Source organism: Molothrus aeneus, chromosome 3 (genome assembly GCF_037042795.1).
Source record: "Molothrus aeneus isolate 106 chromosome 3, BPBGC_Maene_1.0, whole genome shotgun sequence".
Classification (NCBI taxonomy): domain Eukaryota; kingdom Metazoa; phylum Chordata; class Aves; order Passeriformes; family Icteridae; genus Molothrus; species Molothrus aeneus.
In genome coordinates, this window is record NC_089648.1 from 20,951,287 (window position 1) to 20,973,889 (window position 22,603).

Sequence of the window (22,603 nt, forward strand, 5' to 3'; positions counted from 1 at the left end):
TGTGATAGGATTCTGAACTTGCAGGCTACTGACAACTGCAGCACGTATATCACTCTCATGTCTTTATACAACAGTGTCTCCCTCATCTCATCTGCTCATTATACATTGTTAGTGTGGTTTGTTGGGGTTTTTAGCACTTAAATCACATTTTAGCATTTAAATCACATTTTACATCATTGTGCAGTGTTCACTAATAATAATGGCATCATTCTCTTGCATTGGTGGTAATTTCATGATCTCTGGTTCATTACCTCTTCCAATTTCAGTATGTAAAGGACCAAAAAGGTCATATTTTAACCCTCTGCCATGCTAGTTCAAGTTTGTCAGAGCCTGAGCACATACTGAGTTTGCTTTCTTGCCAGCTTCCTCAGGTGTTGCTGCTGTAACATCCTCCTGCCTACTCCAGCTTATCTCCAATCAACAGAGGTAAACACTTGCACTGTCCCCTTTTTGAGTTTTTCTGAGAGGTAAGCTTACCACAGGGAATGGATTTCCATAAAATCCCTGTTTAAGAGGTCTTCCCAAGTCATGCGCTTGTTTGTTATCCATATGATCATATTTACTCTGAGGATAATGTCATCTGTTCCAGAAGTGATGCTGCAAAAGTGAGATTTCAGATACATTTCATCACAACATTGTTCTCTATGCAAAATTTTCACCAGCATATCTCCCACAGTAGAATACCATGAATGTATAATCTGTGATTCTATCAGCAGAAGGCAAAACTAATTCTTTTTTTCCCCTAATAGTCTTGTACAGCAGACCCTCATTTTAGTTTAGTGCATTTTGACTCTGTGGTTCAGAGTCCCACATGGCTGGAGGATGTGTCAGCATTTTGGTCCACACCAGTGTATATTTTTCTTCTTTTAGAATAGCATGTTGTAAATTAAAAGGGATGATATAAAGGGTGTTGAGGGAGCTATAGCATCCAGCTGGTTTGTAAGTGATGCTAAAGGCTGCTCCCAGGAGTAAAGCACACTGCATGTTTTACAGTGAGAATTCAAATTTAGTCAGCATTCTGAAACAATAGCTGTTCAGAGGTGATAAAGCAAAAATGTGGCTTGGGCATGCCTCCTTACTTTTGTATTTTAAATCAAATGCTTTCCCAGGGCAGGGCCCTTAGCACAGTTCTCCCCTCTGACTTCCTCTTTCCTTCCTGAAATATAATAATCACTGTAGGTTCTCCTGTCTCCTGTACTCCCAGGAAAAAACTGTTCCTTAATGCACATACATTGCAATTAAACCTCTTAAATATCATTTTAGTAATAATTATTTTAGGGATATTCCTGATTAAACCTGCCAATAAGCACAGACTAGGAGGAAACTAGAAGTAAATAATGACTTTTTTCAGTATGTTTTCCTATCCAGAATAATAATAGATAATGAGCAGAGGGAAAGACAGTTGGCAAAATTCTTTCATGGGCTTTCAGTCTGGTTTCTAACTAAGAGAGGAGAGGAAAAAAAAACCAAGCAGAATTAGGATGTACAAGGGCTTTTAAATGCAGGCTTTTATTTTTCTAATTCTTATCTATTTTATACTCTGTTAAAGTGATCATCTTACACATACTTAATCTCGTGTTCTCCAGTGATAGAGACAAAAATCTCAATGATGCCTGAGTGTCACACATTTAGCCTGTGACCTTGATGTCATTTGTCCAGATCACGTTGCTAAGGGAATCTTTAGGGTCCTGTCAGTACATAAGGACACTTCCTTCTGAATGAAGATCATGGAAGGAGTTTCTGTGATAAACCAGTACAGTCCTACTGCAGGAGCAGTGTTAAGTTGGACATGATAAATGCAGAAAAAGTCCTAAGAGTCCCCCAGTGGCTGAGTGGTTGAGTCTTTCTGAGTCTTTCTGAATCCAGACTTGTTTGGATGTTTTGAAAGAGAAAATGAAATTGTCACGTGCTTGCTGATTACATAGTGACTTAATTGTTTGAAACTCGTGTGTTTGGGAGTCTGCAGCTGGGAAATCCCCAGCATGTGACTGGTACAGCTGTGTTTGATAGTGTGGTTAAACTTCACTGCAGGCCTGAGTATTTCACCACATTGCATCTTCTACCTGCCTTAGAAGATGCAGTGTGGTGAAATGTTGCAGCATTCCAATAACTGCCAAACATTCTTGGTCTTTCAGAATCTGCATCAGGGTTTGACCATCTGAGCTGCTTGAACTGTGCTAATCTTGTGTGGATAAAGCTATGGGGAAACAGAGTCCCTAGTGAGGCAAAGGCAAATTTCTCATTAAGGGTGAGCACCTTCTCTTTCAGTCATCTGCATTTGTGCCACACTGCCAGAAGATATAAATCAACAGTTAGGAAAAGGGGAACCTCTGCACTTCTGCTTTTCTTCAAGCTATTTTTGTGCTTATCCATGCCCATCTTGTTCCTGTGTTTCATCCTCCTGTGGCATCTTGTCAGCAGTGGATGTGGTGTGTTGTTTGGGATGGGAGCTCTTTGTTACTTATGGTACAGTGCCAAGAATAAAGAGACAAAATCCCTTATGGGGTTCAGAAGACTTTTTTCAATACAAATCCAATACCCACTATTGGTTCCCTGGCTGACTTGTTTTGACCCACTGTGTTGTGGCACTGGGTGGTGCAAACTGCCACCACATTCCCATGGGAAAAGGGAGATGCTGCACTGTGGCTCTGAAGTGACCTCTCAGAGGCCTGCAAGACAGGCTTCTAGCTACTTCCTTGGAAATTTGGATCATTAACCACTGTAAACCATCCTGTGGTGACTTCAGCTGATCAGTAGTCAACCTTTTCCACACTTCTGCCACTCCCTGCAGGTTTCCTAACACTCCGTGGGCTCCTCTGTCTCTCCCAGAGAGGAACTCCTAGCACAACCTGGCAGCAACCAGCAAGGAACCACCTCTTCTGGAGCTTGGGGCATCAATTATGTGGTCCCTAGAACTATCTATTGAATGGTCCCAAGAACACTGTGCTCCCTGACCAGAGGAAGCTACTAAGAAATAACTGATCTGATTTAGGAGAAAAAAATATTTAAAAAATCAGTGAGGCACCAGGTAACAAAGTCTTACATACTGTGAGAAAAATGCACAATTTTTCCATTGTTTACAGAATATTTGCAGGATGGTGTCCCTTGAAAATATATTTAGCCTTTGCTTCTCAGATTTACCACATATTTCTTTCACATGTGGGATGTCCAGGCAGAATCCAGCAGGACTCTGATATTTCTCCTCTCTCTCAACTCTGCCAGTTTGGGGTTTGGAGAATGATGCCACTTTAATCTTTTTGCCAAAGCTTTGCATAAAATTTAAAATACATTTTCCTCTTGGTGTGTATCATCTTGTGTTTCTAGAGACCAGATAAGGGCTTTTTCTCTGATATTAATGAATTATTTCAAAATGCCTAATGGAATGAGATATTGCCAGTAGCTTCCTGAAAGGATTTTGCTTGTGTTTAATTTTATGCCTGAGATTTTTCATATGTGGTGGCAAAAACATCTGTGATGCAATGCTGTAACACATTAACTTTGCCTACTCTAATTCTCAGTATAAGTTGTGTTTGTTGATAAAGTTCAATCTTGGTGCTCAGGGTTGCTTGTTACCAGCTTTACACTGTAAGGGGCAGAAAGGAAAGGTGTGCATATATGTGTTGTTACTGTTAAAATATAGAACAAGATTATCTGCAAATTGGTATATTATTTCTATGAAATTGTTTATTTTTATAGTATTTTTCAAAAAACTTATCCCTTTGTGAGGCCTTTAGGTATTCTCTGCCTTTACTTCTTTCATAACAAAGAGCAACCTCTGCTTTAGTGGATCTGGTGAAGTAGTCAAAGGGTAGCAGGAGATGACAGAAATGTTTGAGAAATGCAGAGCCTGGAGTAAGGATTAGATCCATAGCAAAAAAATCATGAGATAAGCTATTATTATTCCCCCAGTTTGTTGGTTCCTGGTTTCCATATGTTATTAATATTCCTCTGTATTTTGTTTGAGGAAGTAGTCAGATGAAAGGTCACAACTGTTTTATGAAAGTGGGTGAATCATTTACTGAGTCACTGTGTACAGGCAGTGAATGCTCCATGTATTTGTGACTGTGCATTCCTCTATTAGTTTGCCATCTGTTCTGTGGAAACCTAAATTACTAGAGATGAAGAGGGCTGCAAATCACTTAAACAGAAATGGTGTTGCAATATAACTTGATGGACTTGGACAGGAAATTGCATAGTTCATTTAAATCACACGCTCAGTGAAAATTTAGGCTGCTTTCTCCCATGAATATTTGAGATAAAAGTGAAATGAGCAGGTATTTACTAGGCAGAAGTAGGATGCACAGTCATGCCCAGTGCTTTGGTCATGGGGTGGAGAATGTGCTCGCTTCAGACTTTTGTGATCATATGCAAGGGCTGTATCTTAAACATGTGTTGCCTCCCCAGATTCACACTAAAAACCCCAGTTGGGCTTGGGGTCAGGGTCTCTGTGACAGCTCATGTGACCCAGAACAGCAGTTTTGCTCTTGCTTTCCCATCACTGGCACTGGAGATGGGGAAATTCCCACAGCTGAGATTGGACAAAGACAGAGAGGGAAAAATCACATTGCAGACAAAAATTCAGAGAAAAATAATCACCAAAGATTGCAATCAGGATGATGGAAGGGTCTGGGTTAGTTTTGTTTGCTTTTTCTCTAAGATTGTCCAGGGGCAAAGTTGACACATTTTTAAATGCCACATCTGCTCAGTCATTTGGCAAACACGCCCACTTCTGTTACCACCAAATGATATAACGTGGTGGGATGGAGGCAGCCTCACGTGCTTCGCCACAGCCTGGTGGGTCACTTGACAGGATGAGGAACACAATATGATAATCAGGGTATCTTATCTTTCTTTTTTTTCCCCCTCCAGCAGAGACAATTTCATGCTGGTGGGAAGGTGCTGTGCTGGCAGTTGTGGGAAGTGACACGCTGTCCCCGAGCAGGCACCGCACACGTGGTCACACCGCGCTGATCCCGTGTGTGTGCGACACTGCACACTTCCCTCATCCTCCTGGAACAACAGCCTCACTGCCACATGGAAAAACAACCTTTAGGGCTGAAAAAGTACATCAGGCCAGCTCAGGTGTTTGGCCTTTGTTACCACACCTTCTTGACAAGACTGGCAAAACTTTAAAACTGGAGAATTCCCTATAATTTGAGCCAGAGCAGACAAGAATCCATTTTACCAATACTGATGGAAATGAAGGCCCATCTGCTGGAGGTACTACCTTTTAATTGAGGCAACAACTATAATTCTCACAAATCATTTAGTACAAAGCTTTAAAACTGCCTAATATGGCTGCAGGTGCAGCTGTGATATGGGCAGGGGGCTGCATGGGTATTACTCAGCCATACTCAGCCATCCATGGCTGAGTACTGCTGCAAGGAGTGAAGTAAAGGGAGAAACAGTCCTGCTAGAAATGGAAGTGAATCTGCTGCAAACTACTTGGAATCCCAATGCAAATCTAGGATCCTGTCTAGGAAAGTACTGCTGACCTTTTGTACAGGACTCAAGCAATTGAAAGCTAAGCAATTTCATTGATACATTTCTGGAGTGAGGCCTGAGTTTCTTCTAAATGACAACTTTAATTACAGCTCCTCTGCTCTGACCTTTAGTTGGCTTTATGTAGGCATCCAGGCTTGCAAGTTGTACATTGTACAAAGGCACTTCGAGTTTGGTTTTCTCTTACTACACCTACAAGTGGAATGCCAGTCTGATGCACTCAGAAATGAAAATAAACACTGAGCAGAGCAAGCAGAAGCACTGTGGTACATGAGGATTCAGTATAATTTCACTTGTCTAATGCCATCCTGAAGATTGATTTTTTTTTTTAACAGAAATCAGTCTAAATAAATGTATTTTTCAGTCTTTTCAAGTGATAAAGGATTAATTTATGTGGTACTGAGAACATTTTGTAACTCTTACGGTGCACATCTTTGGAATTACCTTACAACCATGTATTGAATATTGCTTCATTCTAGCAGCTGCTGTGTTTTCTACAGCTAAATGAAGGCTTTAAAGCCTGATTGGAAATATGAACTGACAAAACGGTGAAGAGAGAGAACGTCTTTGTAAAATATCTGTAACTATTTACCTTCAAATGTACAGGTATTATGCAATATAGGATCATAAATGTTTTATGCCCTCTTGATAGACATGGAGCTTATATCTTTTTGAGATCAAAATGTACAACATGCAAGGGGAAAACTAGAACTGCTGATTCTCCCTAAGTCTTTTATTTTTTTACAATTATTTGTATAAAATCTCCTTTCCTATGACCATTTTAAGCTGTTTCATGTGTGACTGTATGCAAGGGGAAGAACCAGCTGGGCTAAAGAGATGTGTTTGTGTGTTTAAATATTCCATCATTAACTAGCACCTAGTGAAGTGCTTTCCTGAGATCAGGAGGTTTTACTGATGCCCTTTATTTCTTGTAATTGTATGTTAAAGAAATGCTACTGTGTTGTAAAAGATACTTAAGCATGTCATCAGTTCTGGGAATAATTAGCAGAGGCTACTTGAATATTTGAACAAATTGTACTGATGGGCAATATTAAGTCATCTTGATGGGGAAGCACGTATGCAGAAGGAGCTGGGATTGAGAACTTAAACAGAAAAACCACAGAGTGAGTAGGAAGCTTATCTTGGGTAAGAGTAAAGAAAAGCTGAGCAAGAGCTCCCAGAGCAGCATCCTGCTTTACCCGCTGGGGGCACATTCAGCTGTCTGATTTGTTTGATCCTCGCACAGCTGGGAAAGATCTGACCCTGTAAAAGGCTTGTTAGTTTTATCTTGAAACTAGAGCTGATAAATAAATTGGGAGGAAAAAAAAAAAAAAAACAAGCAAAGAGTAAAGTCAGTTGTTGTTTCTGCCTTCTCTCTGTGGGAGATTTCTCACCCTTCAGCTTGAGTGCAAGTGGTCAAGGAGGCTGAGTACCTGGAGCTGGCACAGCTGAAGCTGTGGTGTGGAGCACAGCCTGGAAACAGTGTCAGACACCTCCTGAGAGCAGTCAGGAGGATGGATGGAAAGTCCCTGTGCTTTCAGCAGCAGAGCCACTACTCTGGAAGGGTAGTGGGAAGAGTCCCACTCCTTCCCATTCCTCTGCTGTGGCAAAGGCTGATCCAGGAACCTTTGCAGCTGTGCTGTGAGTGATGGGCTGAAAAGCCCAGTGAACAAGGTGGAAGTGGAATGCTTTGAAATTAAAAATTAATGCCAGCTATTAAAACTAACAGTTAAAACTAATTATTATTTGTGAACCTAATTAAAGCTGCACTATTTTGGAGTTCAGCTCTATACCAGTATCTTTTAACTGGAAAAACCACCTGAGTTTTGGCAAGGCACTCAGGTTAAAATGTTCACAGCTGAGTAGTTTGACTGGTGCCAAAGTCAAATGTGTTTCCTCAGTGATTAATGATCAGGCTCAGCCTCCATGAGAATGTGGTTTCACAAGCCCTTCTTTCTTTCTCACAGTAGTGTCCTCTGCGTGTCACTCATTCCTGCCTGCTGCCACCATCACCTAATAATCACTTGTGCCAGTGTAACAGCTGGTGGGACTGCACAGTGAGTTAGATGGGGATGCTAATTAATTCTTTCTAAAAACCTTTTCTGGGGGAAGGAGAAGGGGTAGGAGAGGTTAATTTTCCTCGATACTGTTCAACGTGTGCCTGTACCAGCAGCTGTCCTGGCACAGGTTAGGTTGTGATGTAAGGTGAGAATAAATTAGAGGGACCAAGTTGTTAAAGCCAGCACTGTTACTGAGAAGTTTGTGAAAATACACATTGTTTTTGTGCAAAACAGCAGGAAAGAGGATATAACCAACTCTTCTGGGAATTTCTGGGTTACATGTGGTTATTTTGCTCAGAACAGAAACTTAGCTCAGAGTGCCTATGGATCCCCATTCAGATCTCTTTTTTCTGTAGCAGACTGAACAGAAATCACCTTGCTTCTAAATTCTGGAAGAGCAGGCTGAGCTGGAATGGAATGGATGTGACTTTATTCACTGGTAGAGAAGAAAATAACCCCTAACCAACCTGAATTTTTCTGTATGGTACTGTTGATCTTTGGTGCAGTTATCTCATGTCCCTTGTTCCCTGGGCACTGCTGCTACAGGAGACAGTACCAGTGGCCTGTGGTGCTGTACAGATGTGTGTCCCTTCCAGGCACTGGTCTCAAATCTGCTTTTTTGTGCTGTAAATCAGCCATCCTGGACTATGTTCTTCACTGCACAGCCTGTAACTCCTTGCCTGGGTAAATCACAACTTTCCCTGAACTTTAGTTCCCTCTGGTATAGAGGTTCCTCACCTTCCTTTTTCCAGGTGTAGTACAGTAACATTTTGCTCTTTATCCAATGGTTTCTACTAAGAGTTCTCACAATGAAGTGTGCACCTCCTCATTTCTTACACAGAAAAATAGATATAGGTGATGGTAGCAGTGGAATACAATCACAGCCTGCTTTCCATCAGGGTGTGCAATAGTTAAATTGCTGTCCTGGCTTCAGGCCACTGCTCAAGTAATCTGCATTTTAACCATTCCTTTTGGCAGCTTGATTTGCTTATTTTTGTGTTTTGTGTATCATGTTTCGTGGTATGTGAATCCAACCAAGTCCTGCTGTGTACCTGCAGGCATCTTTCACTGCATACCTGAGACCACACTCACCCATATCACTTCTGTTTTCCCAGTCCCAAGTTGTTCCTGTGCTGTTGCTGCTGGAGCACACAGTGCTGTCCCTATGCAATGCAGATGGATACCTGCCCAACCCCTGGGATGTGTGAAGCTCCCTTCACCTGGGATCTCAAGAAACAGCCTCAGAGTCAGAAATCAAGAGGAACCTGCATCTTCAGTGACGTGATTCAGAACCTAAGGGGGATCAGGGTTGTGCCATGTGACACAATGAGAAGCTAATGATATTAAAGAATAAAGAACAGTAATTATGCCCTTCTATTGTAATTCTATTATAAAAACTCATCGATGCCTTCAGTTCTGAGTATGAGCTGTTAACTGGTCAATTGTCAGAAGCCTTTCTCCAGATTTTATTCAGTTCTCAGGTGGGCAGTTTTCCCATCTGCTTTGGCCTGAGAAGAGGACCAGGAGGGAGTTTTTAGAGTCTGTGCCACGCAGCAGCATCAGGAGCCTCCAGGACTCCTCTGTAAGCCCCAGGCTGGCAAAGCAGCAAATCCAGCTCTGCCTGGCCCTCACCCTCACAGCCAAGGTGGCTGTGTTTATGTGGATGTCCCAGTAAACCAGCAATCCTTCTGGGCCTAGTATTTTGTATCAAGAAAGGTCGATGTTCTCTGCTCCTCACTTGCCTTCAGGAAGCCCTTTACGTGGAGTTTGCCGGGTTCCCACACCGGATGGCACGCAGGGTGTCCCGGCAGGCAGGCAGGCAGCGTTTCCCTGAGGAAGGTTGTGTTCTGCCGGCTTGTGTTTCCCTGCCGCAGGTTGTGTTTCCCTGCCGGAAGTTGTGCTTGTTTCCCTGCTGGGTTGTGTTCTGCCGGTTGTGTTTCCCTGCCGGAGGCTGTGCTTGTTTCCCTGCTGGGTTGTGTTCTGCCGGTTGTGTTTCCCTGCCGCAGGTTGTGCTTGTTTCCCTGCTGGGTTGTGTTCTGCCGGTTGTGTTTCCCTGCCGCAGGTTGTGCTTGTTTCCCTGCTGGGTTGTGTTCTGCCGGTTGTGTTTCCCTGCCGCAGGTTGTGCTTGTTTCCCTGCTGGATTGTGTTCTGCCGGTTGTGTTTCCCTGCCGGAGGCTGTGCTTGTTTCCCTGCTGGGTTGTGTTCTGCCGCCTTCTCGCGGTCACCGAGTGCTCGCAGCCTTCGCTCCGAGGCAGGCATTGCCCTCAGCCCTGCCCTCAGCGCTGCTCACGCCTTAATGCCGCCCCTGAAGGGCCGTGCTGCTCTCTGGAATTGTTGCTGAAAGTAATAAAAGCATTTAGGAAGAAAGTCTAGAGGAGAGCAAAGATGCTCAGAGGGCTGGAGCACCTTTCCCGTGCTGAGAGAGACATGGCTGTTCAGCCTGGAGAAGGGAAGGCTCCAGGGAAATCTCATTGTGCCCTCAGGAGCTTAGAGGGAGCCAGTACAAAACAGGGAGAGCAACTTTTTACTCGAGCAAGGATGAACAGTTTTATACTGACACAGAAGGGACTTAGAATAGATATTAGGATAAAGTTCTTTAGTGAGGCACTGGGACAGGTTGCCCAGAGAAGCTGTGGATGCTCCATCCCTGGAAGTGTTCAAGGCCAGGTTGGATGGGGCTGCGAGCAAGCAGGGCAGCATCCCTGCCTGGGACAGGGGATTTGACATTAGATGATCTCAAAGGTCCCATCCCAAACCATTTTATGATTCTATGATAAGTTCTTAACAGAGGAGGTTTGTAACAAAGCTGATTTGAACTTGGCTAAAATAATTCAGTTTCAGGTTTATTTGTGATAAACAAATACTAGGACACTACTAAACCCTATGCTCCTAACTATCCAAGCTATCCTCTCAGCAGCCCTAGGAGGATGAATGGGACTCAACCAAAATATTGCTAAAATAATTCAATTTCCGGTTTAGCTGGCTGTCTCAGCAATCATTTTGTTGTTTCTTGAAGTCAAATGGAGGAAAATTTGTTGGAAAAGTACAAAACATTAGGTCAAGGGATCTGAGTTATTGCTCTGTTTCAGCTGTAAAGTGTTGATGAAACTTTGGATGTAGCTTTTTTCCTGCCATTTTCTGTATGGAGAATGGAGTGACAATAACAGCTCCTTTATCACAGTGTTTGATTGAAACAAGGTCCTCAGTGCAAAGATTATCTGGTGTAAAAACCAGCAGTACATTTCCCAATAGAATAGGACCCAAGTTCTTTCAGAGAATCCTATCTCAGCAGTTGTATTTTTTTAAATTCTTGTACAAAATCAGGGTGACCTCATGCCAAATATAGATCACCATTTTGAAGTTTTTCGGTAAATTCTTACTGGAAAGCAAAAAAAAAACTAGGGAAAAATATTTACTTTCCAGTTAAGCATATAAGAATATGTTTTTCAGTTTGTTTAGACCCAAGTGACTAAATAATTGATTATTAATCAGTTGTTGATTTAACCTTTAAATTAAAAAAATCTTTTGCAATAACTAGAAGGTAATAATAATTTCATTACTGTCTGGTATCCATTCAGCTGTAGTGACGTACAGATGAAAATTCAAGTACCCTCCTGATAATTAATAACTCTTCTTATAGAAGAAAATACACATGCTTTTTTCTGCACTCGTCCAAAGGAGTAAGTATAGAAATAAAGAAGTTCATAAGTATTGTTTCCAGCCAGTTTTTTCTGCAACAGAGCAGTAATCTGAGGGACTTTATATCTCCAGAGTACAGCAATTAGGGACGACTTAATGATTTTCATGAGTAAAGACAGATGAGGTGTCTCTGGCTTTGTCTCTCTTTTCAGAGGCAGTTCAGCACTCAGCAGATAGACAACTTTGGTTCATTTGAGTGTAACAACTGGGCAGCAAATTTAGCACTGATCAAAGCTGATTGAAGGGGTGGCAGATTGATGTAAATGGGCTGGAGCTCAGTGTGTTGCAAAGTGTTGCTATAAAATCATCCATGATGGATTTGCTGTGGAGGAAATGGCATGAATGCCATGGCTGTGACTGCCCAGACAAAGCACATCCTTCTGTGCCTGTGCCCCAGCAGAGAGCTGCTGCCTGCAGGGCTGGCTCGCTTGGCCTGGGACATCCAGGGTTTGGGCCACTGAAGAGTTGCTTGGACTTCTGTCACCTCATATTTTCTGAAAAATGCCCTTGCCCGGGATTTCTCTCCTGGGAAGCTGAGAAGCCTCAGAGAAAAAGGAAAATAATATTATCTCATTTGCTTCTCCTCTGTTTTGCTGCTTTGGAATGTGGTTGGAGATTGTTTATCCAACATGTGAATTGTTTTTACTTAATGACCAATCACTGTCAGGCTGTGTCAAGGCTCTGGAGAGAGTCATGAGTTTTTCTTTACTATCTTTTACCCTTCTGTCTGTAACCTTTCTCTATTCTTTAGTATAGCATAGTATAGCATTCTTTAATATAATATAGTAGCATAAAATAAGAAATTAGCCTTCTAAGAACATGGAGTCAGATTCATTATTCCTCCCTCCATCCAGGGGACCCTGAATATACCACAGACTTCAATACACTCTTCTTCAATACACTTAAGTGTGGTGCCCCACCCTTAAGAGTAAGGAAGCACCCAAGATTCATAAATGCTCATGGGCAAAAGGAATGACAAAAGTGAGAGGGTCTGCAAACAACCAGAAAGCTTTATTAGTGAATTGCAGACTTGGCAGGGAAATTGGTCTGTTGGTCCCTGACCTACTGTATAAGCACATGGTGTGGGTTTGGGATAAAGGGCTGGGGTGAAAGGGAAGACAGGAAGGAAGAGATTAATTAAAGAGAGAAAAGGAGACAGAAAGAGATCACCAGTCCTGGTTTCAGCATTGACTTCTCTCTGCTATTAATTACTAATAATTATTTGGTATGTCAGTTTTTTTCATAAGCAGCATATCCTGATAATTTTGGTTCATTCTGTCATATTATCTGGTTTTACCCCATTGACTGATGCACTTTTCTCTTTAAAAGCTCTTTAAACACATCCCTTAACTGTATTCCTAACTCCACATCCTACATTATTGTCATTGAAGTCAGCAATTGCCTGCCTTTAATTCTTCTCTAAATATGGAAGACCTAATCCATTTCCTACTTTTTTCATATACATCTTTCAAGTTTGTAAGGGTCAAGCTTTTTAAAAAAATAATGACTTAACATGTAGCAGTGACAAAGTTGATTTTTCCAAATAAATTACTTCTAAATTAATATTGCTAAAATTTACTAAAAAAATGTAACTGTTTCCCTTTTTTTTCTTCATCTTGTCTTCAGATTTTTGAGTTTATAAGCCCTTTTGTGGTGGTTTAGATTTCCAAATAAGCTATATTTTTATGGACAAGAAATAGTTTAGATATGGCAGGGAAGACATGGAATTTTTAATGACAAATACTGTATTTCTACTAGTAAAGTTAATAATTTGTTTCTCCTTGCTCTTACATGAAGATCAAACCACTTAATACTAGGATTTACAACCAATTCTCTGGAATTTTTATCAGTATTAACTGGGAGCTCTACTTACTATGCTGATAAAAATAAGTAGTAAAAATAGAGTTAAGGTTAAAGAAAATATTTGAATAGAGTAAAAAATACATGTCTGAATGGGCAAAGCACTGGAATGAGATCCTGGGTTGGCACAGAACATTGTAGCTTCATGCAAGTTAATAGACCTATCCCAATTCACATCTGGAGTTCAGAAACAAAATAATGAAGAAAAAGGGAGAACCAGGGATGGGACTTTGGGAACACAGTGAGAAAGTCTGTAGGTTGCATGAAAAATGCACAGCAGAGATTAAAGTAGCGCTTCAGCCACTGGAATATTTTTTTCCTCTGTTTCTGTATGTCTGGTAGTTGGTTCACAGATGTTTTCTTGTGCACGCAGGGTCACGGACTGCCTCAGAAGGTGGCGGAGTTGGTCTCCGGGTCTGTTCAGAAGTGCACACATGGAGCAGCCGCTGGATGTCCCTCTTGCTCCGCTTTCCTGCACAAGGAGCACCTTCCAGTGGGACGAACCTGCAGCTGGGAGAGACAAACAGGGCAGTCTGGACGTCCCTCTTGCTCAGCTCTCCTGCACAAGGGATGGTGAGGTGCCAGCAACAGTGACAGATGAGAAATGCGGTTTTCTTCCATTACAAGAGCACTTTTTCCCCACCCCCTTCTTCTCAGCTGTGCTCTGTGCCACTCTACTAAACCTGGTGCCAATAACTGAAGACTATTTGAAAAAACAAGTTAGAATTTATAATGCCTTTCTCAACAGTTACCATATGTAAGCAAGTTCTCTGTTAGGCTGGATAGAAGAAATTCTCCAGGTAAATGTTCTTTTTTCATGCCAGGGGGTTCTGGCCCAGATCAGTTTAGCTGGGACCACCTTCATATAAACAAGAACTGGATTTCCCCTTTCTGGAAGAGTCTGCACTCTCTGCTTTCTCTGTTCTGAAACAGAATTGGGAGATACCTTCAGAACTTCCAATGAAATCCTGCTCTGAAAAAGTGGGCATTAGGAGGGAATTTTGGTTACCTGTGTGAGTCAAGGGTGCAGGATCAGGCTCTTTGTGTTGCTCAGCTGCTGTGTTGGAAAGGCAATGGAAATTATCAGCCCTTGTTTGTTTGAGGCATCAAAAATACACGAATGCAGCAAAACTCTTGAGAAGCTCTGTGGAGGCTGAGAAGCTCAGGCTGAGAACCAAAGGGTTCTGCTCTGCTGCCCAGCACAGAGCTCTCAGGGATGGGAACACAGGGAGGTGCCTCAGACAGTGCTTTCAGAAGGACCATGAAGGTGAGTGCAGGGAATTTGTGTTTCAGTGATCTAGCAAGGCTAATATGGGAATTTGGGGTTAGGTTGGAATGTAATAGAGAGCTCAAAGTTTCAAGGTAATGTGATAACTAGATCATTTTTTGCATTCCTCAAAGCTCCACACAATTTTCAGAAAGTTTCACCTGTATATTGTGAAGTGTATGTTTCCTTATATTCACATTATATGTTCAATTCTTTAAGTTAAAAACCAACTTAGATTACAAATTCTGAATGCTAAAAGTCTGATATATTTCAGGATTTTGATGGATTTTTTTTCCCCTGTGTATTTTTTCTCAGTATATATGAAAGGAGTTACATAACTTGTGACTTTAGTGGTCGGCCAATATTTGATCTCCTCTAGTTTATTTATGTCAGAAATGTTTACACAAAGTGATCTATCTTTGTGTACATTCTTTGTAATCAAAGGAGGATTAAGCTGAGGTCCTGTTTTCCTGAATGTCGCAGGAAAAAAGACAATAGGAAACAGCTCTTTTGGCAGTAGCCCAAGCCTCTCTCTTCAATCGGGGCTGCACTCAGAAAATCCTTGCTCTATTTCTCTTTTTGTGGTAATTCAGGATCATTCTACAAAGTGTTTCACTGGTTTGGGGTGTTTTCTTACCTACTTTTGTAACATTCCTGACTGGGCCACATAGTTTTGCTAAAGGTACATACACACACTTTTGTGTTTGCATCCACGTGGCTCAGATGGTTTTTTTATTTGTTTGTCTTGTGGTTGGTGCTTGGGAGGCAAATACCTATTTGTCTGCATCTTCAGCTATATTTCAAACACATTTTCTTCTCTAGGACTACAAACTGGTTTCATTCCACTCCCATTTCTGCTGGATTTCTCTGAGGCCATTCAGGAAAACAGGCAGGAAAAGACATTTTGGTCTCTCTTATCTCAGACAGTGAAATTTAAGGAATATCAGAAGTGTTGTTTAACAGTCTAAACTAAGCATTAAGCAGGGGAGGTGCTTATTACCATGTTCCTAAAGTCTGGGGCAGACAAATCTGCATTTTGTATACTGAATATTTAAAAGCCCTTAGTCCTTCTGGATTTTAGCTTTTCCAGGGTTGTATTGAGAGAGATGTTTGCCTAATCCTGACTATGCATAAAAACAATAATCAGAAGTAGTTATTCTGTGCAAGAGCAAAAATGCATGGTTGTTATCTTAGACTGGCAGTGAAACCCCTGGAGAGCTATTTAATTATGTAAATTAGCATGAAATTAGAAAATTATATTTACTTTGAATTTGGGGGGGGGGGATGTTTGGTTTTTTTCCCCTGCAAAACCAAGAATATGCACCATCAAAATACATGGCTTGTTTCTATAGCTTTTAGCTAGATTTAGCAATTGCTTCAGGTTCATAAGTAGTTACCTCATCTGTATCTTGCAATACTTGTCAAAACTCCCAGTAGTGTGGATGTCTTAATATTCTTCAAAAGGAGAAATGAAGGAAAGGGATAATAATGTACACAGATGTACAGTGAAGTACAGAGCTCTGAAGTGCCAAAGTGTTTTTTTTAAACCAGAAGCAAGTGTCCATTTAAGTCTAGAATTATGGAAGAAAAGTGGATGTGTATTTGTGTTCATAATCAGAGAGGTACTTTTTTGGTGCTTTAAATAAGGTAAAATATGTAGATTTTTGAGCAGCATAGAAAACATGAAAGCTGATAATATATAGGAGGTTGCTGTGGTCTGGGAAAAAGAGGGGGAACTGGATTCCAAAATAGTGAAATTCAGCATAGCTCAGTTGGAGCTCTGTGTTTCTGTTGATGTACACTAGTTGAAAATTGGTTTATGATTTCAAGTTGCATAGAAACAAAGCAAGCAAACAAAAAGTCCTGCTATGAAAGCATCCATCTAGGAAAACATTTGGGGGAAAAAATGCAGTGAAAACAGCACTCTTTCTAAATTAAATTTACTATTGCATTTAATAAAGTTTCCTGGTAGGAACTTCCTGAAAAATGTGGACTAAAATGTGAAGCAAACTGTCAATGCTCTTTTAGCTGCCTTGATGGTATATTTACAAGAATACATTTCTTAATTTTTTTTCATTACTTCTAAAGAAAAAATAAATGTTTCATAACCATCTGGAGGAGCATTTGCTATGATTGCTTCCAAAGGGGCAGCTTATGAGTTTCATAAATATCAAAGTTAATAGGCTCCCAGAAACAAGGAAAATTGCCTGTAGGTGATTTTTACTTACACAGAAACAGCTCCTCTCTGAACTGCAGTCTTCTCTAAACTTTCTCTCCAGGCCTGTTGCCTATTACTGAGCTGTCCTGTTCCTACTTCCTTTAGCTGCTTTGAATCAACAGTGGGTAGAGCAATACTTATATGAAATGTACTTGAGGGTGAAACACAATCTCACAAATTACAGAAAATAAACAATGTTAAGTGTAGCTTGTGGCCATAGGCAGATCAGAAGCAGTCTAATGAGAACACACTGGCTTTTTGGAAATGAAACAGCTATGCCACATTGTCATAAAGCCATAGTTAGGGCTGGGTTTGAAGAAGAGAAAGTGGCTTCCAGAAAGAAGTCTGAGAAATAATTTTTTTTTTCATGTATTGATTTGCTATTTGGTATGTGGTAGAAGATGCTTCTTTCTTTTGCACCTCCTGATGTTAAGACATTTAATTGATAACTTTTACTAAAAATATAAAATCATTGTTTTCTGCAAGAACAGGATGATATGTATATGCCTCATAATGGTCATACTTGGAATAAGAGCTCTTTCCTCTCCTCAAAGGAAAACCTCATCATCATTACACAGCTCACAGAATCATGCTTGGGAAAGGATGTGCACTATGACAAGATGTGCTAGAAATTGGCTCTTCCTGTTTTTTCAGGCTTTGAGTCCTGATGGGCTTTCTGCTGGCAGAGCCTTAAAGTAGCCTGAAGGCAGCAGAGCTGGTTCTACAGAGGCAGCAGGAGGCTGAAACAAGACTGAGCAGTGCTGGTTATTGCATGGGAAGAGGCTGGTGACAGCTACTGGGGCTGTCCCTGTGAGGGCTGAGCTGGTTCCAGCCAGGAAGGGCAGCTGAATTGTGATTTAGTTCACAATATTGGGATGCCCATTAGATACAAATGAAGAGAGCCTTGCTCTATTCTTCTTTACTGTTCCATGTTCTGCTAATTTCATTTTATGTGTGGACAGCTGTTCATCATGTTAGATATTTGGATTTCACATTCCTCATGTTTCCTAAATGCTTTGTTGGTGGGGAAGAAACATTCATAAAGTTGTGGCAAGTTTCAGAAGTCTGGTATCAGAAGTTTTACGTAGGACCTTTTATAGAAACCTTTATTTTTGAAAGCTAACTCAGGAAGAACATTGTTGCTGTTAGCACCCCTGGGGGACTGGCTCCCTCTAGAAAAGAAATGTATGCTTCCCTAGCAAAGATGATGTTGTACTCTTGATTGAAGAGTGAACTTTTAATTCCTTCAACTGCTGTTTTTTAGCAAATCCATCCCTGATTCTCTCTTGCAGGGTGTAGAGTAAAATAAGGAAAAACATTTTTCCTCCTTCAGGCAGCAAGTAAGCCTCTCCCTCCCTCCTTCTGTCTATCCAACTGCAGCTGAACAAAAAAAATCACAGGAACTTAAGGGGAGAAATATAATCCAATATCTATTTCTCCTAATCACTATGTACAATATAAAATAATACTTCATTCCCAACAGCTCACTCTATAGCATGTGTTTCTTCTTTCCCCACTTCACTGGTCTGAAATAATTCCTGCTGGTTCTAGCAGGAACCAGCCACACAGTGAGGCTGGCTCTGGACTTCTCTTACTCTGCTGTGGCTGTCAACATCAAAATTTCCATTACCTCTCTCTCCCTTGATTGTGGGGGTCCTTCTCTCCTCTTACTCTCTTTTTATCACTGATTTCTCCCTCCTCCTCATGTCACTCTTTTGTTTTCTTGATTCTCCAAGAGCTTTTCAGTTTGTCCCACACTGGCAGGATGAAGTCCTACTGTTTATGTTGTTCTGCCTGATTGGGAAACTTAGCAACCCTTGGACTTCTCCAAACTGTGTAATTGAATTGTCTAGAGTGTTAATCATCATTGGATTATTCTGACATTCTTTATGCAAAAATATGTACATTAGAATAATAACATAATTACAGAATTTGCTTTTAGCATGAATATATTTCTTCTTAGTGACACTGAAATGATTTACTACTCCCAATATTTATATATTGTTTTGACAGATATGCAGTGGGCTGTGAGTAATTTTAAGGTGGTACAGTTTATTCCATGCTGCTTAAAAGCAAGGATTTCTCCCCTCCCCTTTTACCCCATCACATTTTATTATTAATGGACACATCTGAATTGTCAGCTTTCCCAAAACCTTGGTGTATTGGCTGGAATAATCAGAATAATTGCTTAACCATGTCATCACTAACTAGGAGTACTGAACATGCTCTTGCTTTATCTTTTCCCTAAGTAGTTCTTCTGGTTTGTTTTTTTATTTATCCTGTTAGTTTAAATATAAGAAATGCAAGCCAAAATAGCCAGTAATGTGGAAATGGAGGCTGCCAGCAGCTGTGTGGGCTGAGTAAACTTTTGGCTTTGTCTGGAGGCAGGATGCTAAGGCAGTTCAGCTGGCAGGTTAATGGTGATTGTCATGAATATTAAATGACAGAACCAAAACAAAACTCCCAGAGAAACACTTGTGCACAAATCTTACATAGCAACACAAGCAGCTCAGACAGCTGGCTCTCTGTAGGCTCTCTTGAAAGAAAACAGTGCTGGGGCATATTAGGATGATTTTTATCAACCAGAAAGCCAATCTGTGATGCACTGGTTGAAAGTTAGAGACCTTAATGATTTACAGCTTGAGGCAAAAACCTGTTTTCTGATAGATAAAAAACAGGTAAATTATATCTATGCTGTTCTCCCTTGGATTAAGTGCTTTTTAATATTTTTTGGGGTTTGTGCTGTCTGAAAATGTGTAAACAATTGTGTACCAGCCTTACTGTTCAAGTTCATACCAGCTCTCTGGTGTGCAAGTATAGTCCCACTTTTGCCTCTCTTTTTTTTTTTTTTTTTTTTTTTTTTTTTTTTTTTTTTTTTTTTTTGGTTGATTTGGGTTTTTGTTTTGGTAAAAAACCACATTGCAGGGCACAGAATAATGAACTACATTTGAGTTTCTTTCTGTTTTGTGATTTGTCCCAGACAGGGTAAGAACTTGCTATTCAGAGAGTTCCTCCTTTGGCTCCTGTGGTGTAAAGCTACCTGTACCTCCTGCTACATGGAAAAAATTGCAAAAGAATAAAAATTCAAGAAGCCTGGATTTATTTGAAGTAACACTAACTGAGATCTGGGATGATTCCATTAAAAGCACTGCAGTCATGCTGTTTCTAAAAGGATATCTAAAGGTGAGACATTCTCCAGGGCCTAGACAGTAATCTCTGTTACATTTTTAAGTGGGGATCAGATCCTTGTACATACCTCCCTTGACTTTCATGGTTATTTAAATTTATACCAACTTAATATGTGGTTCAGTGATTTCCATACTCCAAAAGGAATGAGCTGAAATAACAGATTTGGTTTCCTCAGATAACTGCATGTTGGCATGATCCATTTTGTGGTGTTATTCTGAGTATAAAAAGATAAAGTAAATCTAAACTATTTTTAGGTGCAATGAGTCAGTCTAAATGAGTTGATGGAAAAAGATAAAAATGAAAGGACAGTCCAGTTAGAGGAAGTTATGGAGAGTAATGCTTTTATATAAACATTCTACAGAATTCATCTGGCTTTCCAAGCTCTGACTATAAATCAAGTGCTTTCCAGTAGCTCATGGAGACCTCTCAGGTCTAGCTGTCTACTTTTAGTTCAATTTCATTGAAAACAGAATTCTTTTATATATATATTTAAAGTAGATTTTTAAAAGTATTTTTGTAAATAATTAATGTAGGTATCCCAGTGATTATTATTTGACTACCAGCAGTCTGCACAATGAAAAATACAAGTGGCCAGCAGATTCCCAGCTGTGAAAAAAACACATTCAGTGAGATGATTTTCCAGCTAGTACCAGGAAAAACCCTGATTTATTTCTGTTGTTCTTAAATCAAACAGCCTAGTGGAGAGGTTTTTTTAAGGGTAACATAAACCAGATACATTTCAAAGACTTAGACTAGCTTATATTTGTGTTTTCACAGTACCATGAGGAATTTACACACACTGCCTCCAACAGGCCTTGCAATAAAATGAGCTGCAGTATTGTAAAAGAATGGTTTGTAACTATTTTTCTTTGTATTAAAGCTTCCCATAAATACATATTACTTGGATCAGCATGGGGTAAACCTCACTCACTTCAGCTGAAAGATGAAGCACCACAAAGTGATACCTCTTTAGAGTGAGGAAAGTAAAGTTAGAGTTCCATAAAGTAGCATTCTTGATGCTATAGCCATCTTGGGTTCCCAGCAGCCCAAATGTCCAGCCAACATTACCTCCCTCAAGAGGCTGGAAGTCACAGCAGGGATAAAAGTCACAAGGAATTCAAGGAAAACAGCAGCTTATTTAACAACTAGGAAGCCATTAAGGATGGCAAAGCTGTAGTGAAGGTGAGAGCTGCACCCTCATTTCTGTGTCCCAGGTCACCTCTTCCCTGGCTAAACTCCAGCCTTCTTTCTTAAACTGCAATGGGCATTATTTAAAGACAAAATGGGAAAAATTGATAAGTTATGGACTGAACAGCAGCAGTGTGATTTTCCATGAATCCAGGCACCTGCAAGGTATCAAAGCCAAAGGCATCATATTTTTGGAAAATGAGACTGAGGTTGTCAAGCAAGGAGCCAGCAGTATGAGCTGTTTAATTCAGGCTGATTTCCCCAGAATTGTATCCAAGAGGATGTCACACTTTTCTGTTCTCAAGTTTAACCTTATCTCTGAGAGCATCAGCAAGTTTCACCTCTTCTGAAAGAGCACTCTCCTGTGATTTATTTATAATCTCCTGCTGCTTCTTGTAAGTAGAGTTTCACTCCCTTTCCTTTGCTCTGCCTCACATCATTATATTGCACTGGAAGGCTGCTGCTTCACATACAAACCTTTCAGCAGCCTGTTTTCTTCCAGCTGCAAAACATGCTAAGCTCAAAGGAGACCACTCAGAAGAATGGGAAGGAATTTAGGGACAATAATAATATTTAATGTGTAGAATCACAGAGTCTCAGCACTTACCAAACATCCCTGCTGAGCTCATGTTCCTAAAATCCTTTCAAGTTCACTAAAATGGATAGGTTGGTCTTTGCACACATTAATACTGAGAGTTTTTCAGCTATCCCTACAAGCTCATTTCTGCCTTTCGTTTTTGTTGTTGTCAGGGTGTTATTTGTGACCTGGTCAGTTTAAGAAATACATGGAATACAACATGTTTCAAAAGACTGCAAGACTGCTGCTGCCTTTGTCTAAATTGCTAGATCTGTCTGCTGTGTATCTCAGGTGCACCTGCACCTTTGTCTTTGTGTAACATGGAAATACTTCAGAAATGACTTGAAAGTCCTACTGCCCTATTCTTAAAAAATCTTGCATCTATTTTAAAGTACAGAGCATGGTGAAACAATAAATAAAGAAAAATCTTGAAATGCCTGATACACTTGCAAGACGTTACCTAGGAATGTGATCTCAAGTTAAACATGTAATCCCTTTGATTACCACTTTTGCCTTAAGTACACTTAGATGTGCTGCACAGTTCAGAATGAACACTTTGCTTTTTTGTGGAACAATATTTATTCTTGTTAGTAAAGTTTTTAGGAGTTTTGCTCAAACATAGAAATGCATAAAGGGATACATGTAATTAATAATTTTGAGTTTACCTGGACTTTTATCTGCAGTGTAAAATAAAGGCTATGGAGCCAGAGCCCCCAACAAGGCAAATAACCTTCCTAGGATACTCTTGATCTGCCATGGCTATTTTGAACCAGCTATCAGTTTAATCTATAAAGTTACCCTCCAGGCAGTGAATTGCTTGGTAACTAGTCCTGTGTGTCCAACACAAATGATTTTAGAATCCCTGCAAAGTAGCACAGAACAAGGCATGAGGAAGTTTTCAGTCACCATCTAATTCTGTCTGCCCAAGCTGCCTGAAACAAGTGCTACCTTTAAGGATTTTTTTTCCATTCACAGCTTTTGTTGTCTACAAAAGAAGGGTGAAAGATCTAAGTTTCAGCTCTACCTTCAGACATTCCTACTAG

At 40.5% G+C, this 22,603-nt stretch overlaps 1 long non-coding RNA gene across 1 annotated transcript in view; it reads left to right on the forward strand.

Moving 5' to 3' along the window:
• LOC136555240 (uncharacterized) overlaps positions 1-13,897 on the forward strand; it is a 42,193-nt gene extending 28,296 nt beyond the window's left edge. Inside the window, exon 3 of the long non-coding RNA XR_010783444.1 lies at positions 13,495-13,897. This is a non-coding gene — a long non-coding RNA (uncharacterized lncRNA). The remainder of the gene's footprint in view (positions 1-13,494) is intronic.
• The last annotated feature ends 8,706 nt before the right edge of the window (positions 13,898-22,603 follow it).